This window comes from Capsicum annuum, chromosome 9 (assembly GCF_002878395.1).
Source record: "Capsicum annuum cultivar UCD-10X-F1 chromosome 9, UCD10Xv1.1, whole genome shotgun sequence".
NCBI lineage: Eukaryota > Viridiplantae > Streptophyta > Magnoliopsida > Solanales > Solanaceae > Capsicum > Capsicum annuum.
In genome coordinates this window covers 105,708,562-105,714,750 of record NC_061119.1, presented here as the reverse complement: position 1 = coordinate 105,714,750, position 6,189 = coordinate 105,708,562, and the positions used below count along the sequence as shown (strand labels likewise).

At 32.9% G+C, this 6,189-nt stretch overlaps 1 long non-coding RNA gene across 1 annotated transcript; it reads left to right on the top strand.

Moving 5' to 3' along the window:
• Positions 1-4,452: 4,452 nt before the first annotated feature.
• Positions 4,453-5,274, top strand: LOC107841960. The gene is made up of 3 exons (XR_001665529.2): positions 4,453-4,580; positions 4,710-4,775; positions 4,967-5,274. It is a non-coding gene; the product is annotated as an uncharacterized LOC107841960 (long non-coding RNA).
• The last annotated feature ends 915 nt before the right edge of the window (positions 5,275-6,189 follow it).

The window sequence follows — 6,189 nt, the reverse complement described above, 5'->3', positions numbered from 1 at the left end:
ATTTGAAGAGTCGCCCGAGAATTGGAGAAGGGGTTGTTTGTTCTTTTCCTTTATTTATTTATTTCTTGTGTTGTAATAATCTTTGTAAGCTAATGATGTAATAAAATTATGGGGACTGTTTGGGGATGGGCTTATGGGGTTTATGTTCTTTAACTATTTTTTTGTTAATCACTTAGGTAAGCACAATCTAGGACCATCAATAAATTTTTTTAGAACACTAATTGGTATCTTTATCACATGAGCCAAAACTTATTTGTTTTTGTTTATTCCTATTGCAACAAGATGGACTTTACCAAGGATGAGAATGGACCAACTATTAAATCTTGGGTGGAAATTTATTTTACCTATTTCTCTAGGTAATCTATTATTGGCAACCTTGTCCCAACTTCTTTCACTGTAAAAGATCACAATATTCTAGATTCACAACTTGTTTCAAACAAGACAAAGAAACAAACATAAAATCTTTTTTTATAGATATTTAAAATATTCTCCCTATGATAACTGAATTCATAAATTATGGTCAATAAACAATACGAGCTGCCAGATACATCGGCCAAGGTTTGATGATTACCCTGTCCCACACAAATGGTTTACCTGTAACTATTCAAATCCCTATACAAAATTAATCACACCAAAATATTTTTGAGGCCAAATACACTTTGAATTTGATAAATACATTTCTAGTATTATGTTAGAGAAATCTATGCCTTTTTCCAAAGTTACAAAGGTTGTACCTATGAACCACCCCCTTACAGCGAAATAGGCACATGGAAAGAGCAATAGACCGAACCAGCCTACAAAAATGAAATGGTCCCTCTATAACTAGTCATCCATAGTATCAAATAAATCACTTTCATCTTTGGTAAACTTACCAATGGCTATAATCATAAAGACCCTTTTCTTCAACTACTTTGATCATTTTTGAGCACCTTATATCTTTTTCGGGGCCTTTGAAGATTCGATTATTTTTGTATGATTTCTTTTGCACTGCCCTTTCTGATGGGTTTCAAAGATAAAAATACTTTATTGATTAGCCCATATACTGACCTAGGTAAATCCATGAACTTCATTGGATTATTTCTTCTGAGTAAGCTTATAAACCATGAATTATCTTATTAATACAGTTCAATCAATCCCAAACTGTACAAGCTTCTTCCAAAGCATACGATTTTCTAGATATAGATGATGATATATATACATATGGATCTTATATATATATTGTAGAATTAAGTACCACATGGGTGTATATATATCTATATGAATCCAAATCTACCGAATCACTCATGTTATGATCTGCTACATCCTGGGTCTTCCCGTTCTGTCATCTAGCTTATGTTCTTCATGTAGCATTTAGACCGAATGACTCTATAAAATTATGCCGATACTTCCACATACTATGGGAACGTGGGAGACATCTCTATTTTTCCCCTAAGGAATCTTTAGAATTCGCACTACTTAACTTTTAATTCGCCTCTGACTATCAAATGAAATGTGAATAACCCGTCCTCCTCTCTTTAAAAGAAGGGGTGCTTCCGGTTCTATCAATGCTTGATACAATTTTTTCTTTTCCATATTATTATATCTCTAGAGTCAATAATTTTATATAAGGAACTACTGAACTCAATCACTTACTGTCGTTACTCTTCAATTTTCTGGTAAGGTCTATCTTGTAGAGGTACTCAAATTAGATCAGTGATTGATTTCTAGGTTTCATTGTAAACCTAATTGGTTATTTCCAATTACGTAAATAAATAATTCAAACTGCACTAAAAGGTAGGGCATTTCCCATTTTTATAGGAACTTCTGTACTAGAAACAATGGTATCTCCAATTATAGCCCCTTTGGGATGTAAAATATATCTCTTCTCACCATTCCTATAGTTTATATACAAATGTTTGCATTTTGATGAGGGTCGTAATCTATGGTTATGATTCTACCATATATGTCTTTTTCATTTCATCAAAAATTGATCTTACGGTATAGATTCTTATGACCTCCCCTCTATACCTTGCGGTAATGATTCCTCTGGTATTATGACCTTTACCACAATGACACTGTCCATAGATCAAATTATTTCATGGATTGGATTTCACTTGACTATCTATGATTCCATTGCGTGTGCTCGGGGTAGAAGTTTTGTATAAATGTATCGTCATGCTATTAAGTATTTTTATTTAAGTTCTTTTCTTTCCAAGAGGTGGAATAGAATACCCCGGTTGAAGCATAATGATCATATATTTATAATGCATTGTATGTACCATAATAGGTCCCATTCTTCTACTCTTTCCCAGAAGTCGATGACTATTTATAGCTATTACCTTGACTCCAAAGAAAAGTTTGACCTAATGTTTTATTTCTGTCCTAGTTGATCCTGATTCAACATTAGAAGTATATTTATTTTTCTCCAATAATCGAATACTTTTGTCTGTAAATAATGCATATTTAATTCCATCCATAAATTGATTTTCTTCCCTATGAGTTATAGTCTCAATAAGAATACAAGTTCTTACTGTTCATATATTATGATATGAATATACCACATCAATTCGTTATGTATGGATGATGTGATTTCATTGATACTAAGCCAATTCCAATAGACTCATTGGAGGGTCCCATTGGCATGCATCTAGTAGGACTTGAACCTACGAATTCACCAATTATGAGTTGGACGCTTTAACCATTCAGCCATGGATACTTAGCGGGGATCCTCCTACATGGTGAATAACCAAATTCCCATTGAAATGAAATCTTTAGGATAAATCAATGCAATTTAGGAGGAATCAATGCAGGATCCCTACATTTCTTTTGCAAAATAAAAATAAAATAGGACGGTAGACAAAAATCTCAATTGAAATTGGAAGAATAAGTTGAATGAAAATTTTTTGTTTCATCTATCATTATAGGCAAACAACACTAACAAAGTTAAAGTGCTAGACATATAAAAGAAATTGATTCATTAGTTGTAACATCTATCCATCCCGCAATTCTATCTTAGGATTAATAATTTCTCATTAAAATCAGCTCTGAATGTGTCCCTCAGCCATGATGTCTAAGCAACGCCGGTAGTAATTAAATAGTAGTTTCATCATTTAATCTAATACAATTGAGTTTTTGGTTGAATAACATTCTTTCAAAAACAAATCTGTTTTCCGTTTAAATGATAGTTTTCCACAACAAACACAAATCTATTTCCGTTTAAGTGAAAATTTTTACAATGACATGAACATGCTTCTATTTAAGATGACAAATAATGCCGCCATACTATAGAATCTTTCTGGGTGAACATATACTGTAAACTCTTATGATCAGAAAAGATATCCACATAGACACCATACAAATAATGCCACCATATTTTCAAAGCAAACACAACCGCCAACAGCTCTAAATCATGAGTAGGATAATTTCTCTCATATACCTTCAATGCCTGGGAGCATAGGAAATCACCTTCACATGCTACATCAACACATAACTAAGATCTACTCGAGATGCATCACAATAAACCACGAACCCGTCATTGCCTTCCAGCAAAGTCAAAATTAGAGCCGAAGTTAACTTATCCTTCAAATTCTCAAAACTCCCTTCAAAAGCATCCGACCAAGAAAACTTAACCTTTTTCTGAGTTAACTTAGTCAAATGAGCAGCTATTGATGAAAAGTCTTCCACAAACCGCCTGTAATACCCGACTAAACCTAAGAAGCTCCGAATATCGTATAGAGTAGTAGGTCTAGGCCACCTTTTCACCACATCAACCTTATGCGGATCCACTATGATCCCGTCACTAGAAATAATATAACCCAAGAAAGTCAAAATGTTCAACCAAAACTCACACTTAGGGAACTTGGCATACAACTGTTGTTCCTTTAAGGTCTGCAATACCATACAAAGGTTATTAACATGATCTACCTCACTCTTCGAATAAACCAGAATGCTATCGATGAACACAGTGATGAAGAGATCCAAATATTGCCTAAATACCCTGTTCATCAAATCCATAAATGCTGCCAGAGCATCAGTCAACCCAAATGACATCACCAAAAACTCAAAGTGCCCATACCGAGTACGAAAAGTCATCTTAGGGACACTAAAAAAAAGAACTTAGCAATGAAATTTAACGACAGAACAGTTTCCGTCACTGGGTAGTGATGGATCAGCAAAAAAATATTCATTTTTTTCGCGAACATAGCAAGTCCCTTTTTAATTTATGATATAGCAATGGATCTACGACAAATTTCTTTTTTCATCACCAAATATTAGTTCAAAAATTTGGTGCCTTAATTTTGTGATGGATTTAGCAACAAATATGTGTCATCATTTTAATTAATTGATAGTAACATATTTAGTAATAGAATTTTTCGTCACTAACCATTATAAATTTTTTATTTATTATTAGCGATGAAAAAATTCATTGCAATAGTTTATAATTTTTAATAAGTTATAATTCTAGGGTTTCTTCTCATTATATCGACTTTTTTTTCTTTCTCTAAATACGCGGCTCCTGCTTCTCTCTACAAAAATCCTTCAAATCAGTTACAAAACTGTGCAAATTAGTAACATTACTTCCATTTTGGACATCAAATCAGGTAAGAAAAATGTTCTATCTCTCTAAAATGTCTTAAATTTGGACTATTTGAAGAAAAATGTTCTATCTCTCTTTTTGTTTGGACTATTTTAAGAATCTCAATAACGAATTTCATTAATTTGATGTTTAGGCAGAGAGAAATGATGCAGAGGATCAACCAGCTCCAAAAAGATGTATTTCTTCTGCTATTGTGAAGGTGAATACCAAAAATTCAATAATCCTTCCTTGGGAAATTGATAAAAAGACTAGTTATTTACCTTTGTTGGTAAATTTATTGCTGAATTATAGTTTGTGATGGATTAAGTCAATGTCATTGTAGTTGTTGTTATTGTCTTTGTTCCGAAAGGGGAAAAATTATTTTTTTTGTATGTTGGTTTATGAATTCAGATTGAAGAGGGGAAGATTGTTGCGGATGTATCTAGAGATCCAATGGATACAAATAAGGAAGATGCAGCTGTGGAAGCTAGTCCAAGGGAGGTACCTATCAGCCAGAATGAGAGAAATCCATCCAATTGGCTCTAGAGAGATGGCTATAAAAGGCCATCCAAACTGGTAAACATACATGGATGCCTTTGGTGGCCCATATCTACTTTTTGTTAGTCCTTATTCTCTTTATAAAGATAATGGTGTATTTCTGCACCTTGGAGAAATTGATATTTGATTCAAATAATTTGTAGGATTTTGATATACCTCAACTGAATCCTGTGCCTTGAGTGTTGCACAAAAACGAGGATCCTAAATTAGTTAGTAGGAATAAAAGAATATTGGTATTTTTATTGGAGACCTTGGAGGTAAGTCCATAGTTCTTTTTCCATGGTTCCGATCTTTGTATTTTGAACCTACAACTGGTTCGTAGGTGCCAATCTGGCTCATTTAATAGTTGAACTGCTATAAATTCCATATCCTGGCATATGTTTGTGCGTAATTTCTCAAGTTGAAGAACAAGGAATCCATTTAATATTTTCAATGCAACATCAAAATAGTTCTCAATCACCTAAACCAGAAAAATGGTATTATAATTCTTTCCTCAAGAAAGTTTCTGAGAATTGCACAACTAAAAGAAGTGTTTCTAGCAGCACATAAAAAATAAATCTATTCTCCATCACTGAAACAAGGTATAGATATGGTGTTATAGCTTAAAAATTTCCTGGATATTATCACTTAAGCTTGAATGGGCAGCTAAAGACTAACTAAAATAGTTTTTGGGATAATCACTAGAAATTCAAAGCTGAATGGACTCATCCTAAATTCTATTTCTGCACAAGTAAAAGAAGGGGAGAAGTTCTTTTAAGATCATTTAAGAGAAGGGATTCAATAATTAATGCCAATTGAACATATGATATTATGAAAGTGTAATGTTATGCAGATAAAGAAGAGAAGAAGTTTTTTTTTTTTTAAAATAGGTAACTTTAAAGAGAAGTCTTTTTGAGATGAACAAAAAAATTAATGTTCACACATATTCAAACTCTGATACTATGAAGAAGAAAAGCTATATAAAGAGAAAAACTTAATATTCAAACTCAAGTGCTTTCAATTACTTGGCAAACCATCTCAGTGACTTCATATTTATTTAGTGTTGATCCGCATATGTGTCTAGGTCCTCTAAGAGA